Raw genomic sequence first — 19,322 nt, forward strand, 5'->3', positions numbered from 1 at the left:
AGTCAAAAGGCAACCGAGCAAGCATAGAGTCAACGAGTGATAGGAGAGGTAGTTGGTGTCCGGGAACAGAAGGTGCAATTAATATATTATGGTGTAGTGTTCTTTAAAGAGGTGCACCTTCAACTTCTTCCTAAATTGGAACAGCGTTGGGCGGTTCTGTTGGGTACAGGGATGCTGCTCCAAATGCTGGTCCTCCTGCCTTGTGTTTTTTTTCTTTTTATGTATCGAGCACAATGGGGCACGATACCTTGCACTTCATCGCTAGTGTGTCCCATTGCACCGTAGGTTCTTCAGTTCACCATGTGAGGCCGCTCCTGCAGCCTCACCCTCGTCTAGACTGCAGGCCAGCGGTTGAGTATATTTGATACCAAGACAAAATGAAACCTACTGCCGTCCTGCCCGTCGGTGCAGTTCAGCCCTGCTGCTACCTCCGTCTGTACACTGCGCAAGCGAAAATGCAATATTGGGTGACATTATTAGAAAAAAATAAGGACACCACAACACTTTTCAGCAGAAAATACACATACTTTTAATTCAGCAGAAAATACACATACTTTGAAATAGAGCGTTTTATTATGCACTGCAAAGTAGAGCTTTATCAACTCTGCAGGTACAGATCAACGCGGGGTTATTTTGAGAGAGTTTTGAAAATGTGTTTACTGCACAGAATCGACTCCGGACTAATCAAGTCTTCCCAGCTGCCTTTTAATAAAACACCTTGGCGTTTGAGCCTTCTGCTGTGTTTCCAATAAGGGCTGACGCGAGGCCATTTGTCCAGCAGGGACTGTCTGGCGCGTGATGTCAGCTGGCGGAATCTGGGGCAAATCTAGGTCACATTTGTTGACGGGCTCATCACACGTTTGGATGTCATAACCAAGTTAAGATGCGCTCATACGGCGTGGCGGTCTGTCGGTAACTTATTATAACTTGCTGGCGCCCGTTCAGCTGCCCAGGGCCGGTGTAATTAAGAAGGGCGGTCTGCTCGCGGTGTTGGCGGCTGTTGCGCATTCTGTCACACACTGTCGGGCTGTGTGGGGGGAGTTTGAGAAAAGATTAACACCGCTGACCTTTAACGCTCACAGAGGGTTGAAATGGAGCCTGCAGTCCGCTCTATCTTACTCTGATATCAGCTTATTATGATGGCTAGGAAAGCGGCGTGTCCCTACCTGCAGACTCCATCTGTCAGGCATCTGTCAGCATGTCCCGGGGGTGCACGTTTTTAAATGAAGTAGAGGAAAAAAAACATACCGAGTCAACCTGGTTTCTGCGTGCCTAAAGTGGCGAACAAAACATGAGCCATAAATAATGCTGTGTGTGTTGTATCGATAGCAAAATGCATGCTTGCCTCGACTATATATTTCATAGGTATTTTTTCTACTTAATTTTTGTAGTTCAGGCAAAGGGCTGTATTGTTTTTTTTGTCTGTGGATTCTTCATATTCTCTGAAGTATAAAACTTGAAACCTCCCTTCCTTTGTCACATTGTACCCAAGCTACCTAACTTTGGCTATTTTAACAGGCATAGACAAGTTTGGCTTTTTATAGCGTTCAGCATTAGAGTGTAAGGTGTGGCTGACTGGTGTTTAAGGGTAACATTTTGTGGGACAAGATAACTAGAGTACCAGCAGTGAGCGTGACAATCAAGAGGGTGTTGCCGCTTACCCTTTAATTTATCCTTTCACATACTCTTTCGCTCATTGTGTGTAAGTGTATGTGGGGCGTCTGTGTCCCTAAAGGCTGGGGAGGGGCTCGCGCATCCCCCACCCCGCTAACAATAATACGGCAGCAGAGGATGGGGTCCTCGGGACCTGTAACGGCGCGATGAGGGGTCTACATGCCTCCCTCCCCAATAATTATTAAACAAGCATTTGCAATGCAATAGGTCTCGCATTTACGCAAGTTTAAGCTATTGGCATTGTAAATGACAATGCCTTTTATTTATGTTTTAAAAACGAAAACAAAAATAAAAGGCATTGTTATTTGCAATGTCAATAGCTCAAACTCGCATAAATGCGAGACCTATTGCAAATGCTTGTTAGATTAGTGAGTAGAAACGCTCCTTTTCGGTCCTGTGCGTCAAATTAATTAAATAAACAAGCGCGTCAGCTAAAGTGAAAGCAGACTGCTCTGAAAAGAAAAAAAATAGTGCTTACCGACTTATGGAGGAGACCTTGCAACACAATAGAGCAAAAAAGAGAAACTCCCACCCGACCTATAATGATTTCATTTTGGCTATAAAAAGCTCTAATGGGCTTCCTATGTAATACAAATCAACACCTACTACATACTTTAATGTTATTGATTTTATTCAAAACTTTTTCTTTTTTTCTTTTTAAATATTTTGTCCAGAACATATATTTCTTTTTTGATCACATTGATATCGCTATTTTATAGTGCACTTTTTTTTAAATATAAAATATGACACAGCATCATTTTTGTGAATAAAGTGAGAAAACAATAATTTTACATATATACAATTAAAACATGACAGACATGTAAACAGCACATTTGATGGTAAGAATTTCGTTATACATGTATATACTTTCAATGGATTGATAGTTTTATCTTTTCGCCATCAAAAGACAGAACCCCAAAACATTTTTTACATAGGAAAATCAAATCATGACGCACCTCTCACACCATTCTAACATCACTCATACCAGTCATACATACACACTATCAACCTAATGTTTTCCACCGGGCTTAAAAAAGCATGCTGCTACACTACATGGTAGAACTCTTATTTATCCATCCATGGTGTGGCCGTCAGCCGGGGGTGCTTATAGCCAACGTACGTTTCGGTGGATTCAATGTAGTTAATATCCACCTTCCTCAGGGCCATCCACTTTCTATTCTTAATTTCCCTAGTGGAGGTGCGATGTAGAAATCTGTAAATGGAGAAATATAAAAAAAAACCTTTGTAAGGAAGCCCAGATGAGAAAATCTTAGTTTGCAAATCTAAGTTATCTACCACATGGATAAAATCTTGTGTGTGCTATTTCGCCTGTGTATACTGTGTTAGTTATACACAATTTAGAACAAGGACATATTGTATGAGTTAATACTTAAGAAGAGGAAAGCTTGGTTATTTGTTATATACTTTGATATTGTAACACCAGGTATAGATGGCCTTCACCACACTAAGAATGTGTGATGGACAGAAAGAAAGAAATGAAAATGAAAACATGATTTGTGTGTAATGCAAACTAAGTTCACTGTGTTGCACTCTTGGTGATCTAAATTATAATGTTAATCATTGTTATTAGTTAACATAAAAACAGTTTACTAACCCTGATGAAATGATCAGGAACTTGTCTTTTCCTTCAATACGCTGTTTCCATAACAGTCAGGAGTCAAGTCGTTCGGTGGAAAAAATTAGGTTGATAGTTTGTATGTATGACTGGTATGAGTGATGTTAGAATGGTGTGAGAGGTGCGTCATGATTTGATTTTCCTATGTAAAAACATTTTTTGGGTTCTGTCTTTTGATGGGGAAAAGATAAAACTATCAATCCATTGAAAGTATATACATGTATAACGAAATTCTTACCATCAAATGTGCTGTTTACATGTCTGTCATGTTTTAATTGTCTATATGTAAAATTATTGTTTTCTCACTTTATTCACAAAAATGATGCTGTGTCATATTTTATATTTAAAAAAAAGTGCACTATAAAATAGCGATATCAATGTGATCAAAAAAGAAATATATGTTCTGGGCAAAATATTTAAAAAGAAAAAAAGAAAAAGTTTTGAATAAAATCAATAACATGAAAGTATGTAGTAGGTTTTGATTTGTATTACATAGGAATCCCATTAGAGCTTTTTATAGCCAAAATGAAATCATTATAGGTCGGGTGGGAGTTTCTCTTTTTTGCTCTATTGTGTCGATTTTTCACTTCTCCCAGACCTAGAAGTACGTATAGGGGGCACCTTATTACAAACTTGGAGACCTTGTAACGCCACAAGTAAAAGATCCAGTCCTCATGGGAGGTAAAAAAGGGGGACAGGGCGGTAAGAAGGAGGGACTAACAAGCCTCATTATCAATCGGAAGCCAGCATTTATTTACTAAGGACAATGATAACAGCCAATCAAAAAAATGGGCGGAAAGAAGGCGAGGCTTACGCAGCATACGCGACTTCTGCATGCCTCTGAGGAAATATGAATTTTGTGATCAGTTATGTCCCCTATCGTAGACCCCAACGGCTCCATGTGCATGCTATAAGTACATGTATGTTCCCTCCTGCTCCAGTTTTGAAGACGCAGATATATGTGTGTCCACCGTCAACATGTCCTCTTTCAGATCCGCCATGAATGGGTCAGATATTCCATTCCTAAGTATGAAAGGCCACCGACTTTATATGGTTCACTTTCCACATTTTACAGATTCAGGCGAGTAGGCCCGAATTCTGTCATCAAGCCTTTTCCTGCCTTCTGCCTCTGAAAGCTCCAGTCTGAGCCCGCATCTGTGACCATGAACTTTGTCTTACTCCCTGCGCGGCTAACGGTGCCTGATCCAGCCTGTCGCATGCCAAAAACTGTATTTCACCTTCGAGATTATCTCCTTCGCTCCTCATCCGATGCATTCCTGTCTAGTAGTTTAGGTAAACATTCTTCCAGCTCCCGTGCAAAGGGCCAAGCCTCGCTGCCCTCATGCAAATAACTCATAGCTCCGTTACCATGGAATATTCCTACCCCCTCGCATCTAGTGTAGACACTTAGACGCTTGTACACGCACTAATAGTCAGTATAGTCAGTATAGAATAAGATTCTATCCTAAGAGACCTCTCTTTTTGGATAACACAGTTCTTTAAACATAGGATATTAGATATGATTCGGGATTAGGTTGACATAACCCCAGACTTCTGTCTCCACATGTAGAGCTAAATGTCAAGTCCCCTTCACCCTCTAGTTGCACGTCAATCACACATCATGCAGCTGCGCGCGCATCTCTGCCACATATTTCTGCTGACATTGCAGGATTCTTTTATGGATCCACCCACTTGTAACATCATGTTTAAATGACGTATTTTAGTTACACCCATGTTTAGTTACGTATGTACAGTTTATCTGAGTTATCAGCTGTCACGCCTCTTGCATCTGTTTTACTGTAATGCATTTTCTATAAAACCGCTTAACTGTCAATAATATATGTTCCTTCCTTCCTGAACTTTCGTGGTGATGGAATAGAAGGCCCACAATTCGAATTGTGTTCCTTTGTATAGGAATAAAGCCTTTTTAAACGCTCTAATACCACGGATTCTGCCTCTCATTTTACTGAGTTATTCTTAGACAGACTTTACCGCATAAAAAATAGTACCGGTAACGAAATATTTACCACATAAATTGGCGCCCGAACAGGGACACTTTCTCATCTCACGCGCCGGCGGTGCGTTGCAGGCTCGGTCTCCTGCCACAGCTGAACGGACAACAAAAACGCGTATCTGCAGGATTTCCTGTGTCTCCTTCCGGCCAAGCGGGGACGACTGAGGCTGCGATCAACACCCAGACGAGGCGGTGAGAAGTGCGAAGTATCCCGACCAGAGCCTAGCTGAGAGAGCAAGATCCGAGGTATACAGAGACCCGCCAGGTTCCGAAGTTCCGAGTCCAGTCGAGTCGAATCCAGTCCGGTCCAGTTTCAAGTTCCGTTCCGAGGCCTTCCGTTCCGAGCTACCCGGTGAGTACCATTACCGGGGAGGCATTTAACGTGCACATAGTCTGTGCCGGTCAAGACGGGTTTGGGTACACAAATCCGGTCTGCACTGTTTTAGCAGTGTATCTGTACTGTTTAGCAGTATATATAGTATGTTGTGCATATAAATAAATATTATCCAGTGTCAGTATAATGTCAATAACTAGTTTCTTATTAGTTATCATTGTTCGTAAAACTGTTAAGCGTTAAATGTTTTAAATACGTTCTATATATTGTGGTATGAATGACTGTTCATTATTGTGTTTTCTCGTATAAAGTGTGTTCTAGAAACAAGATCTAAAAATGCCGCTCTTTTCGAAACTAAGACAGATCAAAACTAGAAAAGGTGTACTCGAAGAAGCTGTTCCCATTCCACCTAGGGATACTCCAGGATACTTTATGTATCATAAGCATGGCCTAGATGCCGTATTATTTCTTGATTTATGGGTAGATTACACCAAAGAATTACCAGAGAGTCAGAGATGGCCCGCAGCGGGGACCTGGGATGCAGATTGCATCATGAGAGTAGAAGAAGAATTATGGAAAAAGAAAGCCAGACAGTCACAGAAAGATGCCATTGAATTATGGCGTAAAGAATCATATAGACGTACAGAAAAAGCACTTAGACAGGAAGATAAGAGTAAGGAGAATTCAAATAAAGTCCGAGAAAATCTATTACTTGAGGAAGGTACTCGAGTAAAATCAGAACAAGTAGATAGACAAAGAAACGCCCTTATGAAGGGTATGTATCCACTTCTGGCCGAAGGGTTACCTAAGGCTACTCCGGAAATACCAAAAGACTTGCCAACTCCATTGTTTCCGATAAAAGCGCACCCCAAGGGGCATCCCAGAACCGCAGAAGATGTTTTCCTCTCCCGCTATTTAGATGACGCAGCTCTCGAGTATGCTAATACCGCAGCACATAGACTGCTTGCCGATGATGCTCATCGCCAAGAACATTCGTCTGTACCTCCGCAACAACGCGCTTCGACACACATTCCGACAAGCACATCTGTTTCTACAACTTTTCCCACAACGACGGTTGCTGTCTCACCCTCAACAAATCCTTTCACGTCCAGCACCCCAGACGGTGCTACAGGAGGTACGACAGACATTTTTTCTACGCCACCCAGAGGAAATAAATTTTCCCTTAGAGATTTAGCCCTCCAACGTACGCCCAAACTAGCCACTCCCGACATGCTTAAGGAACTTCTAGTAGATTGTAGATATGATCCTGTGCCCGGTAAACGGGACGAAATGCTGCTGTCATCATTACGTATTAGACGAGCTGCCATATATTTAACGAAGTTACCAGGAATGAATACACATTTAGAAAATATATATCACTTTGTCCAGTCAGGGCGAGGTCCTGAAAGTATTAGCAGAGCCATGGAGTACCAGAAAGCGGAGGTACAGGGACAACTGTTACGTTTCCTCATAAACTGTGTAATTAGAAATCAAGACCGGCCTGGGGTAAATCCGGAAGAAATGCAAACACTTGTCACTTGGGGCCGGAATATATCAGAAGGAAGACATGATAAACAGTTATGTATAGTAGCTATGTACCGAAAGATCCGCAAAGAGGTAGAACGAATACACGAAGAAAGATTAGAGGTAGACGCCGCTGATCTAAACAGAGAGGAGGAGGAGCAAGAATCAGAGCAAGTAGACACGATAGCTTATGTAGGTAAAGGAAGACCCCATAGTAATACCAGAGGTTTTAACGACCCAATACGTCCAATACGTCCAGAATATAATAGACATCTTCCAAACCCTATGCTAAATACAAAATCCCCTGAACACTTATTCCAAGCCGCTGATAAATTACTCCGAGATCGAAGGGGGTACCACGTGCTCGATTCCATGGACGAACAAGAATTAGCCAGGTCAGCAGTACAGTGGGCTGACAGTCCCGGCGAATACAATAATGATGTACTTGCACACACGTTTCTGAATCTAGACCCATATGAACAGCGTTTAGCTAGTATATACATGATTCAACACCTCCTTATATTATATAAAGGCCAACACTCCGATCCAGGACCCTTACCTGACATATTGACAGAACTACTCGCGAACATATGGAGAGGGTCAGGTACTGATTTGATTAAGGAAATACTAGAATCCCGAAACCAATATTTAAATTTCGTATGCCCAGAACACGTCTCAGTTCCCATAATGGGAAGAAAAATGTATCACATAGATAGACAGAACCCGTTACGCGAAGTGCACCCGATCAGAGGTGCCGACGATAATTTCACACGTGTGTTTGTATACACGCCTATAACTAAACTGGAATTATTAGAAATGAAGAAAGTAGTACCCAGTCATGACAAAGATCCAGCAGGTTTCCACCGTGAGATAAAAGACATGTTACTCATGGGAGAGTATACCTACCCCGATATTATGAAAATATTAAAAGTCCTATTACCCGCAGGTGTTTATGAAAAACTCAAAGAAAAAGAATGGGAGGTAGGAGACCAAAAGATAGATTGGACAGCATTAGAAAACGAAGAAAAGGCCCGAGCTGCAGGAGCAGGGCTTGGGGATAAGACTACAGCACTAGCAGGATTACTAATACAGGTACTGCCACGTTTATTAACTACGAAAAAGGAAGACTGGGGTGCAATCTCAGCCTGTAAACAAAAACCAGATGAAGACACTAGTGATTTCTATTCCCGATTTGAAAAATGTTTTAGTATAAATAGTGGCATAAAAGCCAGTAGTGAGTCATATCCACATCTGTTTGTGACAAAATTAGTTGAAAATTCTCTGCTACAAGTCAAGAATAGAGTATTGAAATTCGAAAGTACCTGGCAAGGTAATACCCCATCACAGATGCTACAGATGTTACAATATCATCACAATAGAATTAGGGAAGAACAAGAACACGAACAAAGACGTATGAAAGATACGAAAATGAAAATGCTTGTTGCACAGTCAGTTCCAGCTGATAGTCATCAAAAGGGTGATTCCGCAGGCCCTGCGAAAGGGACATGCAACTATTGTAAACAACCAGGTCATTATATACACGATTGTCCAGTCCTGAAACATAATATAGCCACAGGTAGAACACATGAGAGACCACGTCCACCTAGACAGGATCAGAATCAACAACAGACGCCTCACCAGGCACAACCTAGGTCAGCTCCGCAACAGGCAGCTCCACAACAGATTGTAGTACCACCACAAGCGCAGCCTATTGCTGCAACACAAGCAACGACACAACAGATGTATCAGTATGCACAAGCAGATTATCCCGATTATCAGCGATACACATGAAATAGCCTAGAGAGGGAAGTTGGCTTACCCCTTATTGAGGTTCCTGTAGACCAAGAGGGACCTTATGTACATAGTGAACTATTAGGGGAAGACAGAAAGTTTTTACTTGATACAGGGGCAAGCAGAACAACTATAAGACACAGTGAAGTTCCAGGGGCACCCCTCTCAGGCTCACAGAATATTTCCCTTGGATTCTCAGGAAAACCTATAATTAATGATGTAACACAACCTCTTCCACTTACGATTGGTCCATTGACACGTACTACAGATTTATTGCTTACTAAATCATGTCCAGAAAACTTGTTAGGTATAAAAACATTGAAAGCTCTAGGAGCCATAATATGTTGTTCTCCGGAAGGAGTACGACTATTTTTACATGACTTTAAAGGTCACTACGTATCCAGAGACATGGATCACCGACTGCAGAATTTACCTACACACTTATGGGCACAAGGCCCCACGGATGTTGGTTGCATGAACATTACACCATATTGAGTTACACTGAAATCAGGAATAGTACTACCACGAATACGACAATACAAGTTACCACCAGATGCTGTAGTGGCTTTACTGCAAATCATTGACGAGCTCATTGCACAAGGAGTGGTTGTCGAAACAGACTCCAATGTATGTAATTCTCCGATAATTCCGATTCTTAAAAGAACGGATCCAAAAGCTCCACCAGTATATCGATTAGTTATTGATCTGCGCGAATTAAATAAATGTATTGTGCCACAATACCCCGTGGTCCCAGATATCTCTTCATTACTCACAGCTATTGACTCAGAAGCAACGTTCTTCACTGTAATTGATCTCAAGAATGCTTTCTTTAGTGTCCCAATTGATCCGGAAAGTCAATATTTATTCGGATTTAGTTTAAATGGACGAAGTTTTAAATTCACACGCGCATCTCAAGGATTTACAGAAAGCCCCAGCATCTATAGCCAAGCACTGAAACGAGAACTTGACAGTATCCACATGCCAGTTAACACTGCCTTGCTTCAATATGTCGATGATCTGCTGATCACCGCCCGAAGCGAACTTGAATGTGAAAAAGCGTCACTGACGGTTTTAAAATTTCTGGCCGACAAGGGGCACAAGGTGTCCCCTTCTAAGCTGCAATTCTGTGTCCAGCGAGTTGTTTACCTTGGGCACTCGCTGTCCAAGGAGGGAAGGCAGCTTACATCCGACCGCATCCAGTTAATCGCTAACATGCCACCACCCAAGACACAAAAGGAGGTGCGGGCTTTTATAGGCCTCACTTCATACTGTAGGCAGTGGATCCCTCAATATGCATTTCTAGCAAAACCACTCATCCAGTTGACAACACAGGAGGCAGCCACATCGACTGTCCTCCCTTGGACTCAAGAACATACACACGCCTTTGAAAGCTTAAAGAAAGCTTTATGCCAAGCACCTGTCCTAGCAACACCATGTTACAGTAAACAGTTTACACTCTTCGTTACAGAACGCGAAGGTACTGCCTTGTCAGTACTCACTCAGGAACAAGCAGGATCACACAAACCATGTGCTTATTTCTCTAGTACATTAGATCCAGTAGCTCAGGCTCTTCCTGCGTGCCTGAAATCAGTGGCAGCAACAACTTTAGCAATCAGACAAAGCGATGCCATAGTGTTAGGACACCAACTGACAGTACAAGTACCACACGCAGTAGAGGTTCTCTTGAACCGCACACAGACACAACACTTGACTATAGCGAGACTCACTGGTTACGAACTGACATTGTTTCAGCCACATATAGAAATCAGACGTTGTAATACGTTAAATCCTGCCACACTGTTACCAGTGAGCGGAACAGACCCATTGGCACATGATTGTGTTGAAGTTATTACTATCACGACGAAACCCAGACAAGACTTGACAGACATCCCTTTATCAGATCCAGACTTGACATTGTATGTAGATGGGTCATGTATGAGAACAAGTACAGGAGAGCTAGTGGCCGCTTACGCAGTCACAACAGACACTGAAGTCATTGAAACAAATTGTATTAACACTTTGTCAGCTCAAGCAGCAGAGCTCACCGCTCTGACACAAGCCTGTATTCAAGCCACAAATAAAAAAGTCAACATATACACAGATTCACGTTATGCATTCGGAGTCGTCCATGACTTCGGCGTACTGTGGCGAGAGAGAGGTTATTTAACTTCTCACGGTGCCCACATTCAACACGGACCCCTCATTCAAGCCCTATTAGACGCGATTCATCTACCTACTGCAATATCGATTATGAAATGCAAAGCCCACACAAAAGTTACCGATATCATTTCTCAGGGTAATGACCTAGCTGACAGAACAGCTAAACAGACTGCTCAGAATCAGACTCACACAACTGACATGACAAAGACAATAGTTCCGACACCAACACATTGCATGACAGTTAAGGATCCCGCCCTTGATGTAATTGACATACAGACACACGCTACACCAGAAGAAATAAAGAAATGGACTGAATTAGGAGGGATCCAAACAGATCAAGGATGGATGACGAAGGAAAAATCTATATGGTTTCTTCCCGACTCAATGGTCCAAGTCATCATTAACACTATACATAGTCCAGCGCACCTAGGAGAAAAAGCTATGCTAGACAGCATTCAACACATTTGGTTCAACAAACATTTACGAGCCGCAGCTAAACAAAAAGTTCGTACCTGTATGATATGTTGTCAGTTTAATCCAGGTAAAAGCATCCCCGTAGAACAGGGTGGATTTCAACCTCCTAATCATGCTTTTGAAGTCCTCCAGATGGATTATATCCAGATGGAACGATGTCGAGGATTCAAATATGTTCTCGTAGTTGTCTGTGCTCTTTCCCGTTGGACAGAAGCATACCCGGTTTCAGATTACACTGCCCCGACTACTGTCAAACAGTTAGTTCGAGAATTCTTCCCACGGTACGGTTTACCACGTGTTGTCTATTCAGATAACGGCCAGCCGTTCTCATCCGAACTAATGAAACACGTTTCCCTTTTGTTAGGGTATCAATGAAAATTTCACTGTGTCCGACACCCCGAGGCAGCAGGTCTCGTAGAACGCCATAATCAAACTCTGAAAATTAGATTGTCCAAAATATGTAGAGAAAAAGGAGTTGATTGGATAGTAGCCTTACCAGTTGCGCTCTTTTACATGAGAATGGTAGCACATTCTCGAACAGGGCTATCCCCGTATGAGGTGATCTTCGGTAGACCACCAAATATGTGGGGGACGCCTATACCTCGTAAAATCACTGACGTTGACTGTAATATGCTGACAGATTACCTGGCTTCCTTGATGTCTGCACTACAATCTTGTCGTTCACAGGTATCCGCAGCTTTTCCCGACAATACTGAGGTGAAGCCCCATGACGTGGTTCCTGGGGACTTGGTGCTGGTCAGGAACTTTGACCGGAAGACCCAACTGGATCCTAGGTGGAAGTCACCGAAGTTAGTTTTACTTACCACCAGGACAGCCGTGAAAATCGAGGGAAGAAAAGGATGGTTGCACTCGAGTCATATCAAGAAATTTTATGGACTACCATCCAATATAGAGACTAAACCCTGTATTTCCTCAAAGACAGACTCAAAGCTCCCCTTGGTTGAGCAATCGAACTCAGAACTATATAAACTAAAATTGAGGTCCAGTAAGTCAGACAATTTGATTGTTTAAGTCCTCTCCAAGGTGAATCGGTTGAATTTGTCTCTGACATGTATCCTCTGGACCGGAATAGAGAAAGAAATAATCAAATGCTGCTCAAGAAGCAAGCGTATTGTAAATCATTTCGTAGTCATTGTACAGTAACATTATTAATTTTGTTTTTTCTAAGTCTTTTGATCATCATTGTCAGCATCCTATTGCACATGTATTACCCTATTCCTAAGCATGCTTATAATATAACTGCAGAACATTCTTTTAGCGAATTTCCTCCGCATGAATTGTCCTATAGATTTGCGCTGCGCAACAACACTTTTATTAGTATGTTACATCATTCCCATCAAACCAGCAATGCCACAAATTGTTGGATATGTGGCCGACTCCCTCCCTATCAGAACTATAAGGGAGTCTTGCCCCTCTTTCCCTATCCGTTCACACACAATGGCTCCTGTGGAGCATGGTTTAGTTTGATTAATACCCTAGATTCAAATTCCGCAGTTTATCAAGACAACTGGGTATGGGGAAACCTGAACCTAGCTTTACTTAAAGTCTGCTACCCTAACAAGGAGGGACTTCCCAAAAGAACAGGAACTGATCTAGAAAATGAAGTATATGGATTAGGTAATTTTACACTTAACCTCATGATCCTGAACGTTGAATCTGAAGCTACACCAATCTTGCCCGCCATGTCAGTATTCCCAGTAAAAGGGGAATTATGTATAAGAAAGAATGGTTCCATACATATGGGCCATAGTAAATGTACCACTGTAATAAAATTCAGTGATCAAGGCAAGTTTACATTTAGAGCTTCCCATCATTCCTACTTCATATGTGGCCAGACCGCATATATATGTCTACCTTTAGATTGGGATGGTACCTGTTACATAGCATTCCTTCTGCCACCTGTTTTCCTAGCTCCTCCTGATTATCACAGAAATACCCATTTAGTACACAATAGACGGCAGAGAGATCTCCCAATTGTCGATTACACTGAAACAGCATGGGAGAAATACACAGATTTTAATAAAGGTTTCTTTCCCTATATAGGTACAGTCACTAATAGTAAGCTGATACGTAGATTAACCAGAACCCTTGAAGCAGTAGTGAACGAAACTATTTCCGCCTTAGGCAATTTAACAGAAGAACAGTCTGCTATGCGGATTGTTGTGCTTCAAAATCGTCTTGTCCTTGACGTCATCCTGGCCGATAGGGGCGGAGCTTGTAGGGTCATCGGATCAAGTTGCTGCATTTTCATCCCAGAAAATTCGCCATCAGTATATAAAGCCATAACTCGCCTTCATAAGATTGTAAGCCAGATACACCAGAGTCCAGGCACCTGGACTTGGTCCTGTTGGTTCTGGGGCGTGTTGTCAGCCTGGGGATGGAGAATACTATCCTTCCTAGGTATTGGCTTTCTCATACTATTCAGTTGCTGCTTATGTCTACAATGTGGGCCAGCGATTTGTGGTCTGTGTGCCACCTCGTGTATCCCACATCCAAGTTTTCGCTCGAGATCCCGGAAGAAGAAAGAAGAACAAATGATGCTATATGAACAGATCGATGGATTGATGAAGATCGATATCTCCTAAGGGTCCGAAGGGGACAAGGAGGGAATGAGGAAATATGAATTTTGTGATCAGTTATGTCCCCTATCGTAGACCCCAACGGCTCCATGTGCATGCTATAAGTACATGTATGTTCCCTCCTGCTCCAGTTTTGAAGACGCAAATATATGTGTGTCCACCGTCAACATGTCCTCTTTCAGATCCGCCATGAATGGGTCAGATATTCCATTCCTAAGTATGAAAGGCCACCGACTTTATATGGTTCACTTTCCACATTTTACAGATTCAGGCGAGTAGGCCCGAATTCTGTCATCAAGCCTTTTCCTGCCTTCTGCCTCTGAAAGCTCCAGTCTGAGCCCGCATCTGTGACCATGAACTTTGTCTTACTCCCTGCGCGGCTAACGGTGCCTGATCCAGCCTGTCGCATGCCAAAAACTGTATTTCACCTTCGAGATTATCTCCTTCGCTCCTCATCCGATGCATTCCTGTCTAGTAGTTTAGGTAAACATTCTTCCAGCTCCCGTGCAAAGGGCCAAGCCTCGCTGCCCTCATGCAAATAACTCATAGCTCCGTTACCATGGAATATTCCTACCCCCTCGCATCTAGTGTAGACACTTAGATGCTTGTACACGCACTAATAGTCAGTATAGTCAGTATAGAATAAGATTCTATCCTAAGAGACCTCTCTTTTTGGATAACACAGTTCTTTAAACATAGGATATTAGATATGATTCGGGATTAGGTTGACATAACCCCAGACTTCTGTCTCCACATGTAGAGCTAAATGTCAAGTCCCCTTCACCCTCTAGTTGCACGTCAATCACACGTCATGCAGCTGCGCGCGCATCTCTGCCACATATTTCTGCTGACATTGCAGGATTCTTTTATGGATCCACCCACTTGTAACATCATGTTTAAATGACGTATTTTAGTTACACCCATGTTTAGTTACGTATGTACAGTTTATCTGAGTTATCAGCTGTCACGCCTCTTGCATCTGTTTTACTGTAATGCATTTTCTATAAAACCGCTTAACTGTCAATAATATATGTTCCTTCCTTCCTGAACTTTCGTGGTGATGGAATAGAAGGCCCACAATTCGAATTGTGTTCCTTTGTATAGGAATAAAGCCTTTTTAAACGCTCTAATACCACGGATTCTGCCTCTCATTTTACTGAGTTATTCTTAGACAGACTTTACCGCATAAAAAATAGTACCGGTAGCGAGCAGTGCATGAGCGCTGCCGCTAGCCTCGACCTTAAAAGGGTCTACCGTGTGGGCACCGGGACACCAAAATGATTTAAACAAGCATTTGCGATGCAATAGGTCTTTCATTTGCGAGAGTTTAAGCTATTGGCATTGTAAATGACAATGCCTTTTATTTATCTGTTTCGATAATTTACACATAAAAGGCATTGTCATTTTCAATGCCAATAGCTCAAACTCTTGTAAATGCAAGACCTATTTTATTTCAAAGAAGCGGCCGCCACCGTCCCGGGCTGCTTGGAAAGTGAAAGCGTGCATGGCGCACTGAATGTTGCAGGAAAGCATGTCGTGCCTGTAGTAGAGGAATCTCATTAAAGAAAATATTTGGTGATTAAGCACTAAGACATACTGGGTAACAACAGAAGGTAAAGGGGCAGTCCTCATGGTAGGTTACAAATGAAGACAAGGGAGTAGTAATGAGGGACTAACAAGCCTATTAAAGAATCAGATGCCAACATTTACAAAGGACAATGACAAAAGACAATGAAAAATATTGGCCGAAAGTGGGCGGAGCTTCACATACATACTCGAATACAGCATGCCAGGCAGAGCAGCGCATGCGCTGGCCAGGCTTAGCCTACAAAAGGATATTGCAAGTCCGTTCTGATTTTCATGCTCTTATAAAGAAAACTTGCATTCTCGGAAGGAGCACTTTTCTCAGAAGGATCACTTTTCTCGGGAGGAGCACTTATGAGCAACATATGACGTTTAATTGTATGACGCAATAAGTATGTATTGACAAGAGCAGTACCATACAGTCCATCCCCATCAGACGTGCAAGCCTACTCGGTGTGCCAAGTTTCAAAGTACTGTAATAAACTCTTCAGCGATAGAGAGTAAAAATGTTACATGACCCTCAAGACAACATCACTTTGACCCGGATAGAAATAGAGCTCTGATTTTACTGAAAGGGGTCACAAAAAGTATCTCCAAACTGCTAGCAGTAAATCAAAAATTAAAGCCACAGGACACACACGATATGGAAACGTAACCAAATACTTTATTTTAAAAAACATTTTGTGCTTGTTTTTGTATATTCATTTTGACTCGTGGTGACACACCTATTAAAAAAGACTGGAGCTTAGACAGTAATAGAAACAATATCCATCATTTCTTTCACAGTTTGCTCCGATTTACTTCCCACTCAGCTATCGATTCTTAATGTCATTTTCACCTTCAAGTCAGCCTGGCTCTCAAGAGACAGGACTGATGTCTTAGGGACGGCGGTCAACACAAGCAGGCAAAAAGGGGAACTAACTGGAGAATACGAGGTCTGACTAGACCGTGCCGCCATTATGGCGGTCACACCAGTCCCCGCAAACAGAGGGGGGGAGGGAGGCCGCGCCAGCTATTGACGCGGCACTCCCTCCCCCTCCCTTTCCCGCAACGACCAATGGGCAAAACGGCCTCTTTGAGCCGGAAGAACTTCAGTGCTTCTGGCTCAGAAACGTTCAGTTTTAACTGCCAGTCATCCTTCCCAGTGGGCCTGGGGCCACCCCCGCACGCGCATGCGCATCAAGGCGCCATTATGCAGAAGTCTGCAGCCTCCCCCGTAATGGAGTGTAAGGCACAGGGCGTAGGGGGGGCCCGGGGGAAAGTATCCGCCGGAATAAGCTGTAACCCCCTGCGCAAACTTATTAGTACACTGGGACCGGGGGAGCTGCCAGTCATTGACTTTGCCGTAGGCTCTAGATGGGACACGCAGAAAGTAAATGCATACATTGATAGATTTACGGTAGGAGTGTCTTGTGTATTAGACTGTGTTAAGGTTAGCCGTGGAATATCTGACTATCAAAATGTATCTGTACTTTCTGCGTAAAGTTTCTGTATATAATGTTTTTAATTTGTTTGTTAAATATATACGGCCGGGGTGGTTACTCCCCCCTTATCCAAAAATCTAGAAACATTGGTGTGGTCTCCAAACTGTTGTGATGGAGGGGAGGGGAATGCCATCCATAACCCCGGGGTCTGTAGTTAGAGTAGGGGACATGGGTAAGTACCAGACCATATGATCAGCAGTGTATAGCGCAAAACAGAATATTTATCCTCCAAACACTGCTTGTGAGAGGTATAATGTCTGCTTTGCGCAGAGTAAACTAGGCACCACTACCCTCTAACAGGCTGAAAGGCCTGAGGTAGAGACGTAGAGCGAGACACACTCTCTCAGAGTCTGCAGCATTGGCACTGGGCCTTCCAGCGCTGTGTCTTGGCAGCAAAGCCCAGGGAAGTAGGGCCCCTCAGGCACCCTCCCCCTGGGCCCTGCAAAGCTGGTAATGAGGCCCCTTTTCCTGGGTCTTGCAAAGCTGGGTGTGTGTCTGACTCTTACTCAGCCATGTTGGGCTTTCTGATGCATTATCACCTCAGCAACACAACTAGCCTAGTTAGAAAGCAAGGGTGGTTTGTTGCGTGCGAAATAACGTGTTTCTCTGCAAATCCCTTGGCGCCACTGCATTCGTGAATTACGAGCATTTTTGAAAGCCAGGGGCTTGAAAAACACCATGAGGAGACCAACTGAATAAGACTACACCCTTTCCTGCGGCGGTGACTCATTTCACCCAGCGCGAACTAAACATATGTGTAACTTTAAACATTCACTCCTTAGGAACGCGTGTGCGGAGGACACTGAGAGCAACAAATGGAATGAACTGCTAGCCTCAATGCATAACCTACAGCATCTCTAGCAGTGAGCTATCTCTGTGCGATGGCTGCAGTCTCTCCTGTTCACCAAATGTGTTCACTGCTCCTTGATACTTGTGGGGTGCTGAAAACTCTTTCCCTAGCAATCACAGCCCCCGTTACCATCTAGACTTGCTACCAACACTCCCTGCATCTCCCAACTATTTCCCCAAAACCACAACTGGCCCGCACGACCGTTCATAGCATTGTAAGTTTTTTTAATCATCCATGAAGACACTTCACAGAGGAATTACGTCTTCATTCCAACAGTGGGCAAAAGTTAACATTTGCCTGCAAAGTTATGAAAAGTTGTTGAAGTTTTTTTACTACAGAAAAGTTAAAAAAAAATATTTTTGCAAGATAATGCTGCAGTGTGCTTGTCCGGCGACTGCAAAGTTTAAAGAGCTCAGGAAGGTTTGGAGGGCGGGGCCAGCGGCAATGTGGAAATAACAAGTTAAAGGTAGCAAGCACCTGTGCGACCCTCCTCACTCCTGCTCGCTCCCGAGGCAATACCCCATGGGAGTTAACTTTTAAAACGAGCAACACAATGTGAAAGCACATAAAACAAAATCATAAAATACCTTTTCCCCAATGCGCCGGTGATGTCTGCAGGCCACTTGGAGGACTCAGCGCGCACCATCTGTGCAATGCGAGTCCTTGGGAAACACGCCGGTCTCTGAGAAACGACTCAGCACACGGGTTTCCTTTTTAGCAAGAAAGGCAGGCTGAAGTGGATGCCTGCTTGTGCCCTGGGGGTCCGCAGAGTGCGCTCTGATACAGAAGCACTCTAGTCGGTCCCTGCTTGTGCCCCAGGGGCACTGTAAAGTGCACGCAATGATGAAGACAGCATGGCGCTGGAAATGGAAAGGCAGCGACTGTGTGCGCGTCCCTGCTCGTTCCCGCGGCAATACTCCAGCGCAGGAAACTTTGAAAACAAGCATTTGCAATGCATTAGGTCTCGCATTTACGGCACGCGAGATTGAGCTATTGACATTGCAAATAACAATGCCTATTGGCATTGTCATTTACAATGCCAAAAGATTTAACTCGTGTAACTGCGAGACCTATTGCATTGCAAATGCTTGTTGTATTGTGGAGCCTCAACTAACGTTTGTTAATCAAACTCAAGCCCATCTCCCACTCCTGCCTTAATCAATGGTTTCTTACTGGTGTAAAAATCAAGGAATCAAA

General features: G+C 43.2%; 1 long non-coding RNA gene across 1 annotated transcript in view; it reads right to left on the minus strand.

Annotated features, from left to right (window-relative positions):
- LOC146801982 (uncharacterized) overlaps nt 1–18,834 on the minus strand; it is a 257,353-nt gene extending 238,519 nt beyond the window's left edge. The window contains exon 1 of the long non-coding RNA XR_014967678.1: nt 18,713–18,834. This is a non-coding gene — a long non-coding RNA (uncharacterized LOC146801982). The remainder of the gene's footprint in view (nt 1–18,712) is intronic.
- Between the last annotated feature and the right edge of the window lie 488 nt (nt 18,835–19,322).

Source organism: Triturus cristatus, chromosome 8 (assembly GCF_964204655.1).
Source record: "Triturus cristatus chromosome 8, aTriCri1.1, whole genome shotgun sequence".
Taxonomy (NCBI): domain Eukaryota; kingdom Metazoa; phylum Chordata; class Amphibia; order Caudata; family Salamandridae; genus Triturus; species Triturus cristatus.